This window comes from Sminthopsis crassicaudata, chromosome 2 (assembly GCF_048593235.1).
Source record: "Sminthopsis crassicaudata isolate SCR6 chromosome 2, ASM4859323v1, whole genome shotgun sequence".
NCBI classification, from domain to species: Eukaryota; Metazoa; Chordata; class Mammalia; order Dasyuromorphia; family Dasyuridae; genus Sminthopsis; species Sminthopsis crassicaudata.
In genome coordinates, this window is record NC_133618.1 from 126,257,973 (window position 1) to 126,281,215 (window position 23,243).

At 36.5% G+C, this 23,243-nt stretch overlaps 1 long non-coding RNA gene across 1 annotated transcript in view; it reads left to right on the forward strand.

Moving 5' to 3' along the window:
- The first annotated feature begins 866 nt into the window (after window positions 1–866).
- LOC141553268 (uncharacterized) overlaps window positions 867–23,243 on the forward strand; it is a 125,125-nt gene continuing 102,748 nt past the window's right edge. Inside the window, exons 1-2 of the long non-coding RNA XR_012485358.1 lie at window positions 867–895; window positions 15,189–15,262. This is a non-coding gene — a long non-coding RNA (uncharacterized LOC141553268). The remainder of the gene's footprint in view (window positions 896–15,188; window positions 15,263–23,243) is intronic.

Consider the following 23,243-nt stretch of genomic DNA (forward strand, 5'->3'; position numbering starts at 1 on the left):
ATTCTGGATAGATTCCAGGATCTCAGCATTGGAAGGAGACCTCAGAGGTCCCAATTTCAACTCATGATGGAAAAGGAATTTCCCATATCATATAGATCTCAGCTTCCCAAACTATGAGTTGCAATGCCATATGTGGTCTTGTAACTGAATATGGGGGGTCATGAAATGATGATTTATTATCAGTAAATGTTTGATTTATATACCCATTTTTCATACTTGTACATAAAAGTTTTTTGGGTGAAAAGGGGTCATGAGTGGAAAAAGTTTAAGAAGCCCTGGTGTAGATAACAAGTGGGCATCCAGTTTTTGCATCAAGATTTCAAATGAGGGCGATTCTACCATCTCTAAATGTTGCCCATTACATTTTTGGATAATCCAAATTGTTAGGAAGATTTTTAATCCTGATTTTGTCTTACTATACTGTTCAACTGCTCCTAGCTCTACACTCTGGATTTAAGTAGGAAAGAAAAGTCTTCCATTTTTATGAAGACAATTATCATCTCCAATCAATTTTTTTCTTTTGTCTAAAAACCCCAAGTTCCCTCTACTGTTCCTTATTGTGAGTTTGATTGACCACTTTATTTCCCTCATTTGAATGCTCTTGAGTTTATTAGCATCTTTCATAAAAAGTGATGCTTAGAACTACATATAATACTCTGTATGTGGAGGAAAATACCTGGCCATCTTTGTTCCTGAATACTTTTGTCTTTTAAAAAACAAAACATCTTGAGATATTATGCTTAGTCACTCTTTCCCATTTTTTGTACTTGTAAAACTGACTTTTTTGGATCATGTCTAGGTTGTTCTACATTTGTCCCTATTAAATTTATTGTTTTTAAAATCTTTTTAGGTCCCTGTCACTGAAAGTCTTCAACTCAAGGTTGTGTGACTTCAGGTAAGTGATATAGGCTTGTGAATTTGGATGTAGAATGATTGAACATATTACCACTGAGGTCCTTTCCAACTCTGACATTTATTTTCCACTATTTACAATGCTCTTAAGAGATACCAAATACTCTTTCTTTTTTGTTGTCAATAATTTGGCATTACCTTTGAGGTTTCTGATGCCTGAAAGAGCAGGTACTTTAACAAAATTAATAAATATCTATCTTCTTTTCCCATTCTCTACACTAGAAAAAAGAAAAGCAAAACTCTTGTAAACATTGGAATAGGCCAGTAATACAAATTCCCACATTGGCCATATCAAAAAATATGTTTCATTCTGCACTCTGAGTCTATCACTCTCTGTCAAAGGCAGGTAGAATGATTCTCTAGTCTCTGGAGATTCTGGAAACATGGTTCATCATTAAATTGATCAGTAAACCATCCTTTTCATCATTTCAGCAAAATATTATACGACTCTATTCATATACCATAATCTGTTTAACCATTTCCCCAAGTTATGGGTACTTCCCAAGTTTCCAGTTCTTTGCCACTACATAAAGAACTGCTATAAATAGAAGTCTATCTTATTAATGGATTTATTAATCTCAGTTGTGGAGAGATTCGGACAAGAAGGGTATGGGGTGAGAAGTCATGAAGAAGTTGTCTGTCTTGGAACACCCACAGAATGGAGTTAAGGATCTTCTGAGGCATTAAAAAATATAATTCCCAGCCTTGGAGTGTATGGGTCCTTTGATCAGTGTGCCATCTGCCCATTGTCAAATTCCTCAGAGTCACCCAATAGGGTTGGGATAATCATTTATTCTCGCTGAGGTTTCCAGTAATTATTGAGTCACTGAACAACATTTCCTCCTCTTTATTCATCATGTAACACTGATATAAGATGATGCTACTGAGGCAAGGGAGGGATGGTCCAAGGCGTTACTGACCAGTGCATCCTGTGTCAGTTGGTGATTGCTTTAGATGGCTAGGCTAGAGTGATTGGCCAGAATGCCCATGTGGATAACTTACCTGGGAGCTGGCAGCCACTCAAAAGCAGGGGAAGCATCAGGGAGGCTGGCATACCTGTCAGGCCACGAGAAGTCAAGCCAGATGCTCCTCCACAGCATCTTGTTTGTCTAATTGGATCAGGGGCAGGTGCACCTGGTGGGTTTTTAGAACTCAGAGGATAATGACCCTCAGTGTCTAAAAAACCTCTCACCATAGCAACCCCACCAATCCCTTTGTTAGTTTCTGAGCTTTTCCTTTCTCTCATGAGTGAGTTTTCCTTTTCTTTTTGGAATATTGTAGGCTATATATATATGCGAACAAGAGTTAAATTTCATTTCCTCAATAAACAACAAACTACATTTCCCCTCTGTTGAACGTGCTTTGTTCCTTCCTCTTGCCAATCAGATGTTTTTACTTCTCCCACTAGCACAAACTAACCCTTCATTTACCATTTTCTCATGGATATTTGGTCTTCAATCACAGCTGCCTCTGAACATCTGCATCCATCTTTGGTCTCATTCATGCAAGCAGATGCCCACAGAGGCAAATGCATCTGCATGCATCCACACCCACATGGGTGCAGAGTCAAACATGCTTTCATATGCAGTGGAGTCTAGGTGCCCTTGTTCCTGCACAAACATGCAACCAGGCTTGCTCTCTTTGAAGAGTCAGAGGTTCACAACTGACATAACCTTCTTTTCTGAAGAATAAAATAGAAGGTTACTGAGTCTACGAGCTAATCTGTCTAATTAGATGCCTCAGAGCAAAATGCATAAAATTTGCATCAATTATCTTATCATTGCAAAGAACAGGACAGAGGAAGGAAAAACCCAAGAAAATTTGCATTTAGATTCTGGTGATGGTGGGGGGTGGGTGTTGAGGGGATAGCAAACAGTAAGATTTGGAGAATATATCCATCAGTGTCCTCTCTTCTCATGCTCTATGAGTTTAGCTTGGAGAAATGAGATTTCTTTGGGGGCCAAGGCTGCTGCTAATAGCAGGGAAAAGAACTTTGCAGTGAACTCAAGGAAATCTTGGCTGTCTGGGGAGCCATGGGTCAAGGATTTGGCTATTGAGGTTATCCAAGCAGACCTTTATTTATGCAGCACCCAGAGCCCTGAAGAAGATGGGTGAACCTTTTTTTTTTTTTTTTTTTTTTTTTTTTTTTGTGAGCCTCTGGCTCTCTCCAAGTACCATCCTCTCTTGGATCCTTAGGTGGCACTGTTGTATCTTTTGTAAGAAATTCTGCACAATAATTGGCAAACAGACATTCCACTAAGGAAGAGGGAGAAAAAATTCTGTCTTCCCTATACTCTATCCTCTTTCTATTTTCTTTTGACCCCTTCTCTCCTCGACAACCTCCCTCATGGCCATTGTGTTTATAATCTCATGGGATTGTTTTAAAGCAGTGACTGAGCTCCTTTCCATTTCAAGGGTGATGGCTTTAGGAAGGTCAGTTGTCTATACACTTGGGTAGGCTCTAGTAAGGGTTTAACAAATGCTTGCTGAATTAAAATAAATGAAAATAATTCATGGGCAAAGTCTTTACAAGTTTGGTAGGATGCCTCAGTATCTTTGATATTATGTTTGACATTGGTCCTTTCAGTGGTGGTGATTTAGAGGCTGAGTGGAAAGTGTGAGAGGGTCATAGAATTACAGATTTAGAGTTAGAAAAGAATATGTATTCCAAAATCCAAATCATTAGTCTACTGAATTTATAATTCATTTTAAAGAAAAGGCATCTGAAGCCTAGAAAGATTTTATATATATTGCCCGGGGTCTCACAGCTAATAAGTTTCTGAGGGATGATTTCAATTGGGTCATCATGATTACAAGTCCAACGACCTTTCCACTATACCATGATACCTCTCATATTGTCAGTTTCTAACAGTAGAAAAGTCTATTGTTTCATCAGAAAATAATCTGCATGGTTGATAGTGAGCCTAGCATTGCAACCAGACCAATAAGCTTGTTTCAGAGTCCTGGACTAGACCAGTTCCAAATAGGCTAGCCGGACAAGGGTTATTCTAGGCATGCCATTTTCTTTTAAGATCATGTATGAATAAGAAGAATAATACAGGAATAAGATCTTCTGAGAAAAGTTAATTAAGTTAGAATAGTTCAGGACACTGTCTGAGCCATCTAGTTTATGTTATATAGGATTCTTCAGATGCCCTTTCAATGACCAGAGTAAAATTATTATTAATTCTTTAAGTTCTTTTCCCTTTTTGTAGCTAAATGTCTGAAGAAAATTCTATATTGAGATCTGGCATGAATGTCAAAGGTCAAAGAAGGAAAATAGGGAGTATGTACAAAGCCTAAATTACTGTGGCCACAAGAGAGGAGTAAGGGGAATAGGTAGTCTGTGATTTGATATACTTGATCTCTATCCTTGGGAGCAAAGCAGATTTGGGCATCAAGAAATTTGAGGGTCTGGGATGGAGTGTCTAACCCCCTTGAGCCAAGAGTTAGAGATTAAAGAAATTTGAGAGAGAATGATAGCAGAAAACCTTAAGATAAGGCAATCCTCAATCTGTTCCAAGGTCATAGTCATATTTTCTTTGTAAATTGACTCCAATCAGAAATGATCCAGGGCTGCATCCTTTACAAAACTTGTCTCTCCCTGTGCTACTTTAATTTCCATTTTGTGGATGACAGGAATCATTGGAAAGTAAGACCAAAGCAGATATCAGGATCTTGAAGCAAGAAAAAGCTAAACTTGGACCAACATTCACAGTTGGTGTGAACAACTTGGCAAGGATATGATAGGTAGGATGGGACTATGTGTGAAATGTGGTAAGAAAAGTAGATAGAGAGTCAATTAGTTATGTCTTCTTTGTGTCAGGGAAGCAGCAATCCTATTTCTTCCTAAGGTGACAGATCTAGACCAGGTAGGAAAATACTTTACTGACAGATAGATTAGGAGCAGTGAGATGTAGCAAAGGTCCAATTCATAGAATCATAGGGAAGATTTTAGAGTGTAATGAAGTTGGGATATTGTCCTAGTGTACCAACATCTGAGAGGCAAATTTCCCTTCCTAAAGCCACCTGCATCAGAATTGCCACAAGGTAAGGGACCAGTGGAAGGATATAAGATATTGAAGATTGCCATGAATAGGAAGACCTTGTCAATGCCCTAGGGGAAGAAACAACTCATTAACTTAGCTTTGGGGGTTCTATTCACACCCCTGGCCTTTTAAAAAAAATAATAGTTCTCTTTAGATCTGTCTTCCCCCATTGGCTTGACTACACTCAGTTTAGGCATTCTGCCCAATATCAATTTAACCTGGCAATCCAAGGATGTATAATATTCCATGGACCAACCAGGTTTTGACATCTAGACCAGTAGAGGAGTATCCCAGAGTCTTTGTCATTTCTACTGTTCTCTTTCCCCTCTGTATTTGTATTTGCTGAATTCCTAATTCCTACGCTATACTAAGGGAGTAATGAATAAATATCATATTATAAATGTGAAATGACAGATAGAAGGACTAAGAATATAGGAATATGTCTCATAAAATCCTGATTTTAAGGGAAAAGGAAATATAAAAATCAGTATCTGTTGTTTTTAGATAGTTTCCAGTTTTTCTTCCCGAAATGACATATGTGCAGAACTAACATTCCAATTTACTCGGTTGACCATAAATTTGTAGACTCTCTGAGTTAGAAGAAACCTGGGAGTTCTTCCTCCTGTATTTTCATAAACTATAAATTTAGGGATTATTCCCAAGTTGAGTTGCTAACTTTGCTGTTTAACTTTTTTTTTTTTTTTTTTTTTTTTGTTACTTTTACTTCTCTTGGTCTCAGTCTCCCACTTTGCAAAATAGGTTATATAATAGTTACTCATCCCGGAGACAATCCAGGAAAGTTAGTTAATATTTTATTAGGCAATAGGGAACTTTTGGATGAAAGGTCTGAAATGAATATTAGTCTTTATTATTATTTCAATAGAGATTTATTAAGCCAAAACTCAAGGGAATCATGTTAGAATATATGATTTCCCCTGCCTGATTACATCTTTGAGTTTTGTAAAAGTTTATAATGGGTGAAATAGTACTTAACAGCTTCATAAACCAAACTGTTACGCACATTTAAATGGTCTTCATTCTTATTATTCTAACTAATGAATTTTGCCAGGCATCTCTGTTATAGCTCTATGATTTATAAAGATTATATTTACTTTTTCTCCTTATAAGAACATAATGAGACCAAATTGGTTGCTTGTAATCAGACACTGGCCTTCTTCATCTCTTCGGGTTTATTTACGAAAGCTTATTAGAGCAAACGTACAGAGTAATATGCAGTGATAGCTAGGTTTTGCTTAATGATCCCAAACAGCCAACACAGAATGCAGATAATGTAATGACAGGCTGATTACAAATGCAGGGAGAAAAGTAAATGCACTCAGGGCCCATTTCTAATGTCCTTACCTAGGTAGAATACCCATTAACATGTTTTATACCAATGATTGTGTTCTGAATGTCTTTATGCACTTTGGAGTTGGGGATGAGTTGCTTTCTACCCTTTTAGTAGTATTCTTCAATAAGGTCCTTCAGAGATGTCTTAGTGTGGCAAAAAATATATATGCCCGTGTTCTTGAAGCAGACCTTGCTGGTGCAAGTTCTGGAAGAACTAACCCATTTGGAGAGACTTTAAGGATGGTCCTTGTCGTGGACAGTCCTCTGACAGCTCTGACTGACAGTCCAGTTCAGCTGGTAGGTTGGCTAATCACCAGTATTTTGGCCCCCAAATAGTTAATCCTTTCAGCCACTGCATTTCATAAAGACCATTAACCAGCATTAAAAGGGGCAGCCAACATAAGACAAACTTACAGATCCCTTAAATTTATTTGGTAGCACAGGAATAAAGATAATAGAAAGAACATTGGACTTGGAAGTCAGGAGACCTGGGTCTGATCACCTGTATGACCTAGGGTCAGTCATATCATTTTAGCTCAATTTCTGTAATCATAAAATGAGGAGAATGGAAGATTTCTGTATGTTGCTAAAATTTGAAAATGTTATGATTCTGCCTTTCAAGTTCAACTTCAATTCATCAACATCAGTCACATGGAGGCATCCTTGGATTCTTTTTTTTTTTTTTTCTTTTTTTTGTGGGGTTAAGTGACTTGCCCAGAGTCACACAGTTCATCCTTGGATTCTTGATAGCTATTCCAGTAGTCTAGACCAGGGCTTCTTAAATTTTTTCCACTTGTGACCTTTTTTTCCCCTGAAAAATTTTTTTTACATGATTCCAGGTATATAGGTATATAAAATAGATAGACAAATCAAACATTTGTTTGATCAAACATGAAATATATGGCTGAAAATCAGTCATAATTTTACAACCCCCCACATTTAGTTACAAGACCTCATTTAGTCACAAATCACAGTTTAAGAAGCTAGGGAGACCAGTGCTAGAACACCGGGTGCTAAACTGGAAGTTATTTTTTAAAAAATAGAATTTTTAAAATTAAAAATTTTAAATGAAAAAAGTCTATTTTATTTTAAAGTCCAGATTCTGTCATCCTCAAATCCCCTTTTTTTGTTGCCCCTCTCACCCCACATTGAGAAAGCAAGAAAACTAAAACTTGTTACAAACAAAGAATCAAGCAAAACAATTTCTTTACTGGACATGGTCAAAAAGAAAGTGGGCTTTAATCTGCACACTAAGTCCATCACCTCTACCTGGAGGTGATAGACAGGAATTCATTACTTTTTTCCCTTTGGCAGTCTTATAAAGCTTATGGGCCTTTTCTCAGATTAATGTCAGATTAATGATATACAATATTTAGTTATTAAAATAATAAAAATAGTTATGAATCTCAGGTTAAGAATCTCAGCTCTAGATGGTCCAAGGTTTGCATATAGGACTAAAGATGAACTATATATTTATTGTCGGAGTACTATCTTAACTTCAGAGAGGTTCATAACTATGCTGGGTGTTGGATTTTTTCAGCCATGGCGGCTCTTACTCATTTGTCATGTGGACTGTTTCCCACAAAGTAGTTTGTACTTTCATGTCTTCTCAAGGGTTAGTCCTAGCAGCAGAAGGATGGTTTTGCTTCCCTCAGTATTCCTGTGCTTTCTAAGGGAGAACATAGTTATAAGATGTAAGGAAAACACAATTCCTAATAATTAAATCTATTCACAAAATTGAATAGGCTTGCTTCTTTGAAAACTGGAGATTCTCTTTCATCTAGCAAAGGTCAGTAACCTAGTTGTTGTATATAATGTAGAAGGAATTCTCATTTAGTCAAGATTTGGACTGGATGGCCTCTAAGTCCTTTCTAGCTTCAAAATCTGTTACATAACACAGGGTGTGATCTGTGTGTTGGTAGAAGGAATACATATCTCCATAGACAAGATTGAGACACAAATCTGAGGTTAATTTATTGGAAACAACATATAAAATTCAGGAAATAGGTGGAGGCATGTGGAGGGTGGATCTTCCATGGGGGAGAGCTTTGTGAGATTGAGGAATGAAATGTTTTTGTAGGACTTGATAGAATTAAAAGAATGATTTGAATTTAAATAGCACATCTTTTTTTCTGGAACTCAGTACTGCTTTTATAATGTATAGTTGACATCCTCCCCCATGTGAATGCCTGGGTGGTTGACAGCCAGTATGTGTCTGACAGGAGACAACACCCTTCTTTTCCTCCCACAGTCAGACAAGAGGGAGGAGGCAATCAAAATACACTGGGACAGAGCAAATACAAATAAGTGGGCAAGGATCTGAGGGAAAGAAGTCCAAAGAGTTTTCATTCTCGCAGATCAAGTCAAATGCTGGCACAGATAAGCAGAGGCTAAGGCTCCAGCACTGGTCTGACAGCTATTAATCCACACACATAGAGAGCAGCAGTGGGTTTTGCCTCTGAAGGAATGCTTTGCAGGACTTTAAGAACCAGGGATTGCCAGGCCCATGCAAAGTATTGAGACTCCACCTGCTATGATTATATCTCCTACCCTCTTTCATTCTCCCTGTTCTCCTTTGGGTATGAGTCCTAGAAACAGTGATATAGCAGAAAAAGCCCTCAACAGATTTGGAATCAAATCTGGGCTTGTATCGCAGCTCTGTTCCTGTAATAACTGATGTGTAGAGAATGCTTTCCATATGCCATCTCATTTGATCTTTACAACAGCCCTATGAAGTAGATCCCACAGGTATTATTTAGCATTGAAGATAAGGAAATTGAATTTTAGAGAGGCAAAGTGACTTTCCTGAGGTCACACAGATAGTAAGTTGTCAGGTAGGATTTGAACTCAACTTTCCCTTGACTCCAGAATTCTTTCAGTGATAGCATGTTGCCTCTATTTGTCCCCTAAAGAAACCACAATTTTCCTCTGGGGCCCAGTTTCCTCATCTGCCTCTCGGATTCGAGAATCAAATTAGATAACATATGGAAAACATTATGTACATGTCAGTTCTGGATTCAAGGTCTTTTGATTCCTTTCAGAATCAGATGGTGATTCTTTAAAGTCATTTTTATCAATAAATCCTATAATGAGCAATGTCTCTTCTCTATGTTCCATAGTATGATAGGGATTCTGCCTCATTTTCCATTGATTCTTTCAGAGGTTTCCTATAAAGAATTATGGAGTTGGTCTTATATAGTCAGAAAAAAAGGTGAGGTCATTTACTGATAAGAATTGATCCCAGACCCCTCTTTTGCTTCATGATAGAGAATGTCTTCCTGAAAAACTTCCAAATGTAATCAAGTTCTCACAGATCATCACATTTGGATGACTACAAGTAAAATCTTTACTCTTTTTCCCCTTCAGAAATATAAACAAAACTTGATTTAACTTCATTATCAGTTAAGACCAGGATCTTAAAGGTGGCTCAACTCTCTCCCACTTGGATTTATTAGTACTGTTCCCTTCCATTATTATTGGATCATAGAACATACTGCACTATCATTTATCAAGCTAAATCCATGGTTCATCTAACTTAGTATTCAGGTTATAAAAGCATTGCTAAGGTACACATGGGCATTGGGGCAGAGTTATCCTTATCGATGTCCATATTAATTGCTAGTTACAGTCTGATTTCTCTTCATGGTCATTTCTGACATTTATTCATAACATATTCAGAGTACTTTACAAATCTTAAGGCATTGTATTATTATTGTTATTTATTAAGCATTGCATTATTATTGTTATTGTTATTATTGTTAACTCTTTTTGAATACATCACATTATTTCTTTCAAGTAGCACTTCTTAGGCTCATGAGCTCTCTCCTTCCTTCCTTCCTTCCTTCCTTCCTTCCTTCCTTCCTTCCTTCCTTCCTTCCTTCCTTCCTTCCTTCCTTTTTCTTTCTTTCTTTCTTTCTTTCTTTCTTTCTTTCTTTCTTTCTTTCTTTCTTTCTTTCTTTCTTTCTTTTTCTTTCTTTCTTTCTTTCTTTCTTTCTTTCTTTCTTTCTTCTTTCCTTTCTTTCTTTCTTTCTTCTCTCTCTCTCTTTCTTTCTTTCTTTCTTTCTTCTCTCTCTCTCTTCTCTCTCTCTCATTCTCTCTTGCTTTCTTTCTCTCTCTCTTTCTCTCTCTCTTTCTTTCTCTCTCTCTTTCTTTCTCTCTTCTCTCTTTCTTTCTTTCTCTCTTTCTTTCTTTCTTTCTTTCTTTCTTTCTCTCTTTCTCTCTTTCTTTCTTTCTCTCTTTCTCTCTTTCTCTCTTTCTCTCTTTCTCTCTTTCTCTCTTTCTTTCTTTCTTTCTTTCTTTCTTTCTTTCTTTCTTTCTTTCTTTCTTTCTTTCTTTCTTTCTTTCTTCTTTCTTTCTTTCTTTCTTTCTTTTCTTTCTTTCTTTCTTTCTTTCTTTCTTTCTTTCTTTCTTCTTTCTTTCTTTCTTCTTTCTTTCTTTCTTTCTTTCTTTCTTTCTTTCTTTCTTCTTTCTTTCTTTCTTTCTTTCTTCTTTCCTGAGCAATTCGGGTTAAGTGACTTGCCCAGGGTCACAATTTATTAAGCATTGCATTATTATTGTTATTGTTATTATTGTTAACTCTTTTTGAATACATCACATTATTTCTTTCAAGTAGCACTTCTTAGGCTCATGAGCTCTCTTCTTTCTTCCTTTCTTCCTTCCTTCCTTCCTCCTTCCTTCCTTCTTCCTTCCATTCCTTCCTTCCTTCCTTCCTTCCTTCCTTCCTTCCTTCCTTCCTTCCTTCCTTCCTTCCTTCCTTCCTTCCTTCCTTCCTTCCTTCTCTTCTCTCTACATTGCAAATTAAGTTCAGTAAGAATAGCATTATAGAATTAAAAGAAACCTGAGGGAACCATGTTTCCAACCTCTTCATTTTACAGATGAAGAAATTGAGGCCCAAAGAAGTGAAGCAACTTTCAGAATCACATTTTGCCAATTGTTTTTTTTTTTTTTTTTATCCACACAAAATAAACTTGAATGTTGACATACAGAAAAAGTTGATATGGTCAAGATATATCTCAAGGGTGAAGTTACCTATTTCTTCTCCTTCTATAGTTCCTTGCCAGTGGAGATGAAAAGTCACAAAGACTTTTCATATTTAAATAGTCTAATGCCATAATTCCTACTCAAGAGCCTCTATAAGCAGTTTGAATAGCCAAGGCTGGATAATCAGATCCTTCTCATTAGCTTATTACTTCAGGAAAATAGAGACAGAAAAACATATCTTCTTGGGACAATATGCAGCAAAATACACTCCAAGAAAGACACTGAAACACACACAAAAGAAAAAAAGGTTTAAAAAAAGTCCCAAATTACTGCGCGTAGACAAGTCATTATTAATAAAATTATACATTTATGCTGCCACAATGCCTTTTTTTCAAGCATAATGTTAAGGTCAGATAATGATCAGATTACCACTGTCAGTGTTCTGCTAGCTTTTGTAGAAGAGGTGATTGTCAATGGGTAGGGGTCATCACTCAATAAGGATGTACCACAGTTAAATGTTGGGCAGCTGTGCATTCTTACTTTCTTAGTTTTAGTGTTCCTGACAATATTTTTTTGTTCATTCTTCCAAGTTAGGTGTGATATTAAATGTATGCCTTTTTAAAAATTAAATTTCTTTTCAATCAACAAAAATCTACCCTTTCTCTTCTCCCTACCTCCCAAACTGAGAATGACAGCAAAACAAACCATATGTTACAAAAATATACAATCAAGCAAAACAAAGTTTTGTATTAGCTATTTCCAAAAGAAAAAACTCATATGCATACATATGTGTGTGTTTACAAATATTCGTTGTTGTTTGATTGTTTTAGTCACATCTGATTCATTGTGACCCAATTTGGGGTTTTCTTGATGAAGATTCTGTGGGTTTGCCATTTTACTTTTCTATATATGGATGAGAAAACTTTTCTTACATATGGATGAGAAAACTGAGCCAGATAGGGTTAAGTAACCTTCCCAGAGTCACACAGTTGGTAAGTATATGAGGCCAGATGTGAACTCAGGAAGACTCTAGGTCCAGCCTTTTATCCTCTGTTACCACCTAGCTGCTCCAGGCCTGTGTGTGTATGTGTATACACACAAAAATACATTATATATAACAGTATGTACAGAATGTGACATATAATATAGCATATTATATATATGTACATATACATACTTATATACACATATATGCTTCATTCTCTATTCTCAGTCTTTCACCTTTCTATTAGGAGGTGGGCAGCATGTTTCATCATTAATTAGCCCTCTGCAAATTATGGCTGGTGATTGTGTTGATCAGAATTCTTGTGTTTCAAAATTATTTGTCTTTATAACATTGCCATTACAAAAATCATTTTCTGGGTTCCATTCATTAAACTCTGTATTAGTTCATAAAAATCTTCTCAGCTTTTCTTATTTTTTATATTTATTTATTTATTATTTCTTATAGCAGACATACTGTACCACATTTATATATCATATCTAACTCAGCTATCCTGAAGTTGATGAGTACCCTTCAAATTCTCCTTTTAGCCTTAAAAAGAGCTATAAATGATTTTACATATTCTTGATTTATTATGTTTAAAACTAATCTTCTCCTCAATCTATTCTCCCTTTATTTCCCCCTTCTTCCTTGTTTCATTTTCTTCCTATTTCGTGTTTGAGTGGAATGTATTTCTGAGAGTGAGGCTCAAAGATTAACTGTTAGTTTTTCTTAATCTTCTCTCTCTCTCTCTCTCTCTCTCTCTCTCTCTTCTCTCTCTCTCTCTCTCTCTCCTCTCTCTCTCTCTCTCTCTCTCTCTCTTTCTCTCTCTCTCTCTCTCTTGTATGTAGGACTTTCTTTTATTTATTTTTTATTATTTTTAAATTAATTTTATAATTATAATTTTTTTGTCAGTACATATGCATGGGTAAATTTTTTTTTTACAACATTATCCCTTGTATTCATTTTTCCAAAATTTCCCCTCCACCCTCTACTCCCTCCCCTAGATGACAGGCAATCCCATACATATTTCTTAATCTTCTCTTTCCCTCCTTCTTGCCCATCAGTATGTTCCTTTTCCTTTCTCTTGCTGTTCTATTTTTAGCTCACCAAGTCATATATTTTGACTATGTATTTTAGCTCACCAAAAACTATTCTCAAGCCTATTTAAACTGACTCTATGATTCCCGATGATGATAATATTCAAAAGGGACACATGGATTATCTCCCAGTATTGGAATATAAGCAATGTTTTGTGATGTCTGAGTGGGATATGATAGCTTCAATTATTTTAGGGGCAACCTTATGGAACACACATTAAGTCTTGATATAAAGAAAAACTTCTTAACCATAGAGTTACTCAATAGTGCAGTGGGTAACTGCAAAAGGTAAGGGTTGCTTCTCATTGGAGGTCTTTAGGAAAAGGTTTGATTATCCCTTGTTGAATATTTTACAGAGGGCATTCTTGATCAGGGAACAGTTTAACAAAATCACTTCTGAGGTTTCACTGAGATTTTTGTGATTCTGTGACTACATGATCTCTCAGATTCCTATTAACTCAAAATCCTACAATTCTATGTGTATCATTCTACTCCCCCATCTTCAAAACACTTTCACATTATGATCAGAGGATAATTTGATTTAGAATTGGAAGGGACCTCAGACGTCATCTATCTCATTTTATTAATTTATTTTCTTAAAAATTGTGATGACTGCCTTAGCACCCTGGATACCTTAGAATCAGCCAGAGTCAGGATAAGCAAAAGTCCTTGGGACTTTAGGGATAGGAGTGAATTGGATGGACACAGGATCTCCATGACCTCTCCTCTTCATCTCCTGCCCAGAAGTGACTCTAGCTAGTGTTACTCCATCTCTTAGTCCCTCCTACAATTCTCTGTATACACCAATTATCCAGCCAGCACAGAATAGTGGGAAGGGCCATTTTCCAAGCAAATGCTTATAGAGTATTGTCCAATCGGTAATTAGTCTTAAGTGCTTGGTTGTCCAACCTCAGTGTATTAACTCAAGAGTTTCAGCCCTTTACAAAAAGTTGTATTGATGTGTATTGTTTTCACATTAAAAACATTTACATATTTCCTCTACTTTGTGTGAGGTCTTCATAACAAAATATAACCGTTAGGCAAAACAAATAATAAAATGACTTCATCTGAAAGTGCAAATAGCATTTTACATCTGTAGCACTCATCTCCCATTTTTTTTTAACTAATAAGGAATTTAGTTTCTATTTCCCACAGGCCATTCCATGAAAAAGAGAAGAAAAAAGAAAAACAAATTTGTTATAACAAATATGCATAGTCAAGAAAAGACAAATTCCCTACTGTTCACAGAAATATATACATACACACACACAAACACACACACACACACACAACACACACATATATATATATATATATGTCTAATTCTTCATCCTAAATCTATTACTTCTTTGTCAGGAGAAGTCTAATGTGTTTCATCATTGGTCTTTTGGATTCATGGATGGTCATTGTATTATTCATGAATCTTCTAGCTTTCAAAGTTTTTTTTGTCCTCACAGTGTTTTTGTATAAATTGTTCTCTTGGCTCCAATTTTTTATTCTTATCTCATTAATAAAAGTCCTCAAATTTTTCATTTTTATAATTTTGATGTGAAAGTATAAATTATTCTCTTGGTTCTGACCATAGAGTTACTCAGTATCAGATCCTTCATTTTAGAAATGGGGAAACTGAAATCTAGAAGGGTTAAGTTATTTAAGATCAAACAACTAATTAGTGGAAAAGACAGGACTTGAACCCTGCTGTTCTTAAAATCCAGTATTCTTACCACTCTTTTATGATTCCTAGACTTTCATTTACTTTATAGGGTAACCTCATTAGGTAGGTTGGGCTTACATTATCATCTATACATTTTTCAGATGAGAAAAACGAGTCCTGAAGTGAGTCCTGAAGTGGTGGAATGATTTGTTGAAGATCACATAAGTAGGGGCAGGTAGGTGGCGAAGTGGATAGAGCAACAGCCCTGAATTCAGGAGGACCCGAGTTCAAATCTGGTCTCAGACACTTAACATTTCCTAGCTGTGTGACCCTGGGCAAGTCACTTAACCCCAGCCTCAGGGGGAAAAAAATCAATTCGAGCTGGAAAAATTTCTACTTTACCATTAGAACTGCCCTAATATCATCTGGGTATCTTCCTGAGAATTCATCTATAATTCTTATGAGTTTTCTTTCACTGAAAATTTGTGCAGAAATCTGATGACTAAGATGTCAGAGCTATTGGAAACTAGATTCATGCTTTAGTTTAACTTAGAAGATCCTTGAAATCCCCTGCAACCTATCTCAATTACACAAGCATTTATTAAGTATCAATTCTACATATGGAATATTGCTATACAATTTAGTTACAAACACAAAAAGAAAAAAAACACAGTTTTGTAATCAAGTTGCTTATATTCTATTAAGAGGTAAAAGCATTTATAGCATTCTTTTCACTATTATCTGGCAGGAGAGTAAGGAAGTGCATTTTAGGCATGGGGAAAACCCATAGAGATTATATCTCAGAAATAGCAAATAGGGTAATTTGTCTATAACACACAGTGAGGGAAGGGAAATAATGTGAAAGAAGCCACAGAAGTTAAGAATTTGAACAGAATTCTTTTAAACAATCAAATTTTTAGTGTGTTCAAAATACTTCACTTGATAAAGAGAAAAAGATATAATTCAAGTTTTGAGGGGCTTGTCAGATGTAAATCAATTAAATATTAAATTAAATTAAATATTTACTATATGCCTTAGTGCAAAATACAAATATGATAATGGTTGGTTCTTGTCTTCAAGGAATTTCCATTTTATTGAAACATAAAGCAAAATATGCATAATTCTTGCTCAGTTTACTGCTAGAATAGTGGTATTTTTATAATGGAATTACATACTTGGTGCTGGTTATATGACATCTGGAATGTATGGTAGCAGCTTCAGTTTTTGACACCATTTCCCCTAGCTTCTTGTTTTATGTAAGGGGAAAGAGAGTTCAAATAACACTCAGGACAGAAGTGACATGTGCAGAGCCATACAGAGAATTGGTGGCTAAGCCAGGATTAGGGTTCAGATCTCAGATTTTGCAGACCTGCATTGGTTGTCTCCTGAGAGTAATTTGCTTTTTGTCTCATAGCCCACAGAGTACCTTGGCTTTTTCTGCCTCCTATATTTCTTTTTGAAAAGAAGGAGCAGCAGTGATGAGCAGGGCTTCAAAGTTATGAAATATAGCACCCTGCGATGACCTTGGTTTGGGTGGAAGTCATTCAGCCCTTTGATAGCAACTTATTTAACTAACCCTAAATGGCCAAATTCATCCCACTGGGGTAAAGGAGAGAAGAACTAATCAATTCAATCAAGAAACATTGAGTATCTACCATGTGCTAGGAACTGGAAACACAAAGACAAAAATAAAACAAATCCCTTCCTTAAAGAATTTATATTCTATATACAACCTAATTACATATAAAATAAATGTAAGGTGGATAGAACTCTGGGCTTGGAGACAGAAAGACCCCTTTGCCTGACTTCAAATCTGATCTCAAGCATTTACTAGCCATGTGACCCTGGGGAATTCACTTAACTTGTTTACCTCAGTTTCCTCATGTGTAAAATGAGCTGGAGAAAGAAATGGCAAATCACTCCAATATCCTCGCCAAAAAAGTCCCAAATGGGGAACTACAACAACAACATTTGTTGTTGACATTATAGCTTCTGACATTATAATAATTAAGTTTGTGCAAAGTGAACATTCAATAAAAGTATATTGAATTGAAGAAAAAAAAAACAACTGACATGCATCACTTTGACCATCGTACTTTAAGAAGTATTTTTTGAAGTGTTAAATCAGACCACGTGATTGGTTATATGGCACTTTAAAACTTGTAAAATAGTTAAAAGTCTCGTTGATTCTGAAAATAATATTGTATAAGGTAGATATTAAAAGTATGGTTTCACAGAGATTAGGGGATGTGCCTATAGTTATCCACAGAGAGAGGATTTGAACCTTGTTCTCCTAAACTCTATTCACTATTCCATGGCAGGTTTCCTTTCAAAAGTAGAATTAGATTTGGAATCAGATGCCATGAATTCAAACCCCAGTTTTGTCACTATGCGTCCTGGAAAGCCTCACAGTCTATGCCTTAATTTATTCTTTGATAAAATGAGAGAGTTAGACCAGACCATAGCTTCTTAAACAGTGGTCCTGACCCCATATCAGGCAGTCTAACTAAGTGTGGGTGTTGTGGAATGATTTATTATCAGTAAATGTTTGATTTATATATTTATATACCCAGGATTGTGTAAAAATTTTTCAGGTAAAAAGAGGTTATAGTGGAAAAAGGTTAAGAAACCTCAGACTAGCTAATCTCTGGGATCCCTTGCTGAAAAGCCTATGACCCTTGACCTTTCTGAACCAATGTCCATGCCTTTAAAATGATGCATTTGGAATAGATATTATCTATGAATTCCTATGAATTGAACTGATTTTATTTTCCCCTAATCCTGCCCAAATTTACTTAATATATTCTCTCTCTCTCTGTCTTCTCTCTTTCTTCAGTTCACTTTCTTTTCCACATTCTCTCACTCCTTTTTCCTGTCTTTCTCTGCCTATCCCTTCTTTTTTTGTCTCTTCTTTCTTCCCCCTTTCCCTTCTTCTCTTTCCTCCTTCTATCCCTTATTTTTTCTCTCTGTGTCTCTCTCTCTCTCTCTCTCTCTGTCTGTCTCTGTCTCACATACCCATAAACACACACACACACACACACACACACACACACACACACACACACACACACATTCTATTTTTCCCTTTCTCACTCTGGAAAGCCAATTCTCTGCTTCAATCTTATTCTTATGAATAGGAACCAGGAGCTTGTATGGAGAATGAGAAACTACTGTATCATAGGAAGCAATCACACGGAACACAAAAAGCCATTCAAAGTAATTAAACTGCTCCCATCCCCTTTTCTATATTTCTTTTCAGCTCTGCACTGATGGCCTGTTTATCTTTGCCACCACAAGCAGCAGACGAAAGGGCTGGGCCATTTTCTGCAGCAGTTCTAGCAGAGAGGGCAAAATTAAGACAAACACTTTCATTCTTGGCTGCTACAGCGTCTTCTCGGCTTTTGAAAAGTGGGAAGAAAAACAACAATAACTTGGGAGGAAATGAATGAATGAATGAGTGAATGAATAAATTTATGAAGTCTGAGCAAAGAGGCTGATGGAGGGTTCTCCAGGAGGCTTAGAGCATGGTCAGTGCATGGTCCAAGGGCAAAGTGTAGATTGGGGATTCCCTTCCTCTTACACTGCTGCCTCTTGAGGAGGGGGTCTCCTTTAAAAGAATTTCTAAGTCAGTCAATCAATCACTGTTACTCTCTTTTATCTCCATCCAATCTTTTGTCTCCTTCACTTCTGAGAGTGATTCAGCTACTCTGCTCCCAGCTGGGCTGAAACTAGCTAGAAATCTAAGAATTCTGTCAGAGATGAGGAGAGAAGAATCCAACAGATGCTTATGCTAGGGAAAAAGGAACAGCAGGGCAGTTAAGCAGAATCCAACTGAGCTGGGTATTATAGGTAGCAGAGCTCACCTTGTTACCACCAGAACAAATGCGTTTCCCCCACCCCCTCAGGAAGACTTAAAAAGAGGGAGCAAAAAAGTATGAAATATGTACAATCTAAGACTTCTCATTCCTGCACTCTAGGGAGACAGTAGAAGTGGCTATGGAGATGATGGGAACATGGGGCAGTGGGGTGCTAGCTAAGAATTTAGACTGATAGGTAATAGTTTTTGGAGACTCCATAACACTTGCTTGGACATCTCCCCAGGTACCAGATGCAATTTTTGTGTCTGAAACAGGCTCATTCTGATGGGAAAGTCAGATTTCTCTAGGGAACAGACCGTAGGACAGATCTTTCCTATAGTGAGAAATCATGGAATTCAGGTGGAGAGGCAGAAAATGTAGCACAGTGAAAATACTGCTGGAATTAGGTGATCTGGGGTTTGAATCCTGGCTTTATTATTCACTATCTGTGTGATTTGGGCAAGATAATTTCATCTTTTCTTCCCTTGGTTTCCTTATCTGTAAAATGAAGGGTCCCTTCCAGATCTAACTATATAAATTATAGAATTTGGATTAGTAAGAGACCTTAAACATAGTCTATTTACTCTTCTCATTTTATAGATAAATAAACTAGAGATTTTCCAAGGTCACCCAGAGTTGCAATTCAGATATCAGAGCTGAGATTCAAATTTAGGTGTTATTATTAATTCACTCATAAAAATCTTCTTTAAAAGTTTCAAAGCTAATGGGTAAGTCAGTTAATCACTAATGTTTTCTAAGGGACTAGGAGATCTTTTTTCTATCTAGGTTTATAATAAGGTTTTCTTTGCACCTCTCTTCTCCACTTTTCAAGTTCCATTTGGTATAATATATACACTTATTTGAATATTTCAGGAATCTGTGTTCATTTGTGTGGATGAATCTAAAGCATTTAGTAAGCATATACTATGTAACAAATATTGTGCTAAGTGTTAGGGATAAAAATACAATAAAATAAGATTTTTATTCTCAAAGCATTGACACTATCTAATAGGGGACTAGAAAATAAAGATTGATGGTGACTATGTGGAACAGTCAGGAATAGTATAGGGAGTGAAGCTATACTGTCTGGAGTCCCTCATTAAGTGACCATCTTGGCCAGAGACCCACCAGTCAGGAGGATGGGTCCCAAGCCATGGATTCATAGGGAGGAGAATTTACATTGTAATATGACAGACAACACCTGTAGGGGAAGGATATGGGTACTTTTTTTTATCAGCACAGATTTCAGCCTCTCCATACCTTTGATGGATTCTAAAAAACAAGATTCTAGATAAAGACCAGTATAATGGGTATATTTCTTCTACCCCTAGGAGCTTTATATCTAATAGAGAAACTAGCTTGAGAATGAAGAAATTTATAGTAATAAAGTAAAAAAAGAATCCAAATTGAGAGGAGTGGGCCATAGTAAGCTAAATAGGTAATAATAGCACCACATTTATATAGTCTGAAGGTGCAAAGTATTTTCCTCTCAAGAACCTTGAGAACCTGCAAGTATTATTCTCACTTTATAGATGAAGAAATTAAAGCTCATCATGGTTAAGTGGCTTGACTATAGACCCATTTAGTGTCTCTTTTGATTCCCAAGTTTAGCATTCTCAGTACCATGGCAAAATAAAGCTATTTCCTCTCCACTTGAGTCTCACCTGGGGTTGTTGACTCACTCCTTCCTATATCTTGCCTCATTCTAGACCAGTCTGGATTTCTTTGTTGATTATATGAATTTGGGAATGTTTTCTATTCACAGACTGGAATACACCCTATCTTTGGGAATCCACCTCTACCCTACAGACCTCTCCCTGATGCTATTCCCAGGATGCCTTTCTCTCTCTTTTTTCCCTCCATTTCCCCTGGTTTGGTTTTAATCTGGGGAGCTGGCACTTTGCCCACTTCCCATTGACAGACCGGCAGTGTTCCATGCTTGCAATTTGCATCTGTCATTATCTTTTGTGTGCTAGGAGGTTTAATGTGCAATAAATGTAAATGGGCAATGTATATTCTCCATTTTATTAACTCTCATTTATGTCTGATATTGTGGGCGTCTGCTCTGCCTTGCAGCTATTCAACAGCCTTCCTCCCAAGTTGATGACTTCTCTTCTGCTGCCTTCCTTTCAGCCTACTAAGTGTCATGTTTCTGGAAGGTGATCCTGCTCAGAAACTTTCCTTATCCAGAATTTGAAGTCAGTGGGCATGCCCCCACACCACAGGGATAACCCCACTATCACAAGTGCCACATATAGATAACTACCACATTTCTGAGAGTGCATAAATTCCTGCCATTTGCAGGAACTAGAGTAAGATGTCTCAGGATCTTATATTTACTTATTCTTTCTGGACTCTGGTTTTCTCAAATTTAAAATAGAGACACATTTTATGCTTTTAATTCAATAAATTCATTCATAGTTCTGGTACTGGGAGGACTCTTAGAAGCAGTGATATATTGGCAAATGTCTAACATTAACAGCTCTCTGGTATGTTTGACATAATTTTAAATTTAATTTACATTATTGACAATTTCTCCACCACTTTCTTAAGGATTGACAATAATGAAACAAATCAAGCTATGTATTATTTGCTTATTTCTGAGGAATAAATGCTAATATTGTAAAATTTAAGAATTTTACTGTGAGCCAACTCTACCACTGGTAAAAGTCAGAAGTCAATTAGTTTAAACCTCTCTTATTTAATAGATGAAGAAACTTTAAGCCATTATATAAACTTGAGTTATCTTATAATTTGTAACACTATTATATATGTGACTCTACATGGGGAGCATTACAAAAGACTTTAAAGAATAGCACAGTTGGTTTGAAGCCAAATGTTATAGTTTTTTCTTAGCAATGTTCAGATGCTTAGAAAGGTGTATTCACTTTAAGGTAAAGAGAATTAATAGACCTGACATCAAGGTGCTCACATTCTAATGTGGGGCACAAGTTCAGTTCTGATCAGAGGCAGTTTATGAGATGGGCAATATTTTGAGATAAAGCAGGAGAGTGGGAAACTTAGATATTTTGTGTTCCAGCTGTTGCATATGAGGCTCATGAATTATTTCCAAAACTCAGATTTTGGCTTTCCATAACCCCTGGATTTCACACAATCTGTGCTTGGTTAAATCTGAGGGACATGCACTTCTGATGTTACTGGAAAAGAATGATGAAGGTTGAGAATCCAGAAACAAAGTCCAGTTTGAGTACTTGAGTGGAAGAAAGGGCATATAAAAACTTATTGTTACATTTCTACTCAGCAGAAATTTTACTCAGATCACTTTAAGGTCATGAGAATTAAGATGAGATTAGCCAAACTTAAAAAAGTTAAAGGATTATTGACCCTTGATCATAGATTTAAGTAATTTTAAAGACTCATCCCACTTCAATTTTTTATAGATGAGGAGCTGATCTCCAGAGAGTTAAAGTGAGGGATCCAGAGTCATATAGACAGTAAGTAGCAGAGATGGGATTTATCTCAGGTTCTTGGTACTTTCTGAGGTGTGAGGTCTTTATTCACTGAAGATATTTCTCTTTAGAAGGGTGAAACATGCTCACTGGTATCCTGCACAGACAATCAGGAAGAGCTGAGTTTGAATGCTACCATAGATGTGGACAAGTTTCTTTCATTCTCACTGTCCTAATCTTTAAAATGAGTATACTATTGTTGTGAAAATCAAGTGGGATAATGTATGCAAAGCATTCTACAAACTTTAAGATACTACATAAATGCTAGTTATTATTATCATCTTCAATATGATGATAATGGTTATATCCCATTTGAAAGTTTCTTCTGGCTTTGATAAAGTCTCTCCTTGAGGGGATATGAATGATGGCTCTTGATATGGAGATCCCTTGGCAACACATTGAAAATTAATTATTGAGTCCTGGCTTGTTAGAGTCTTGACCCACATGCTGGAAGCTGACTTTTAAAAGGGATAGCAGATGGAGCTGTAAGGGCAGAGACAGAGCAAGGGAAGAGCTAATAGCTACTAGGCTTGAGCCCCACTAGAAGAGAAGCTTGTGTTTCATGGGTCTTTACAGATATGGGAATGAGAAGCCTCCAAGATCCTGAGGGATGTCTGGACAACATTAAGTTTTGAAGAGCCTTCTGAGAAGAAGGGAGGAGTTTGTTTTTTTTTTTTTTTTTTTTAAATAAACTCTAAATTCCTTCATTGAGTTTCTTCATCTTGTAGAAAGAGAAGCTCAAAGGGCTAAGGTGACTTGTAATGTAATGGAGAAAGCCAAGTTCTGAGCCAGGAGAGCTTGATTTTGGTGCTGAGTCTAGTTCTTATGAGCCATGTAACCCTCTTATATTCACAATAAAATGGCTCTGATCACCCTTGCTCTCGCTGCC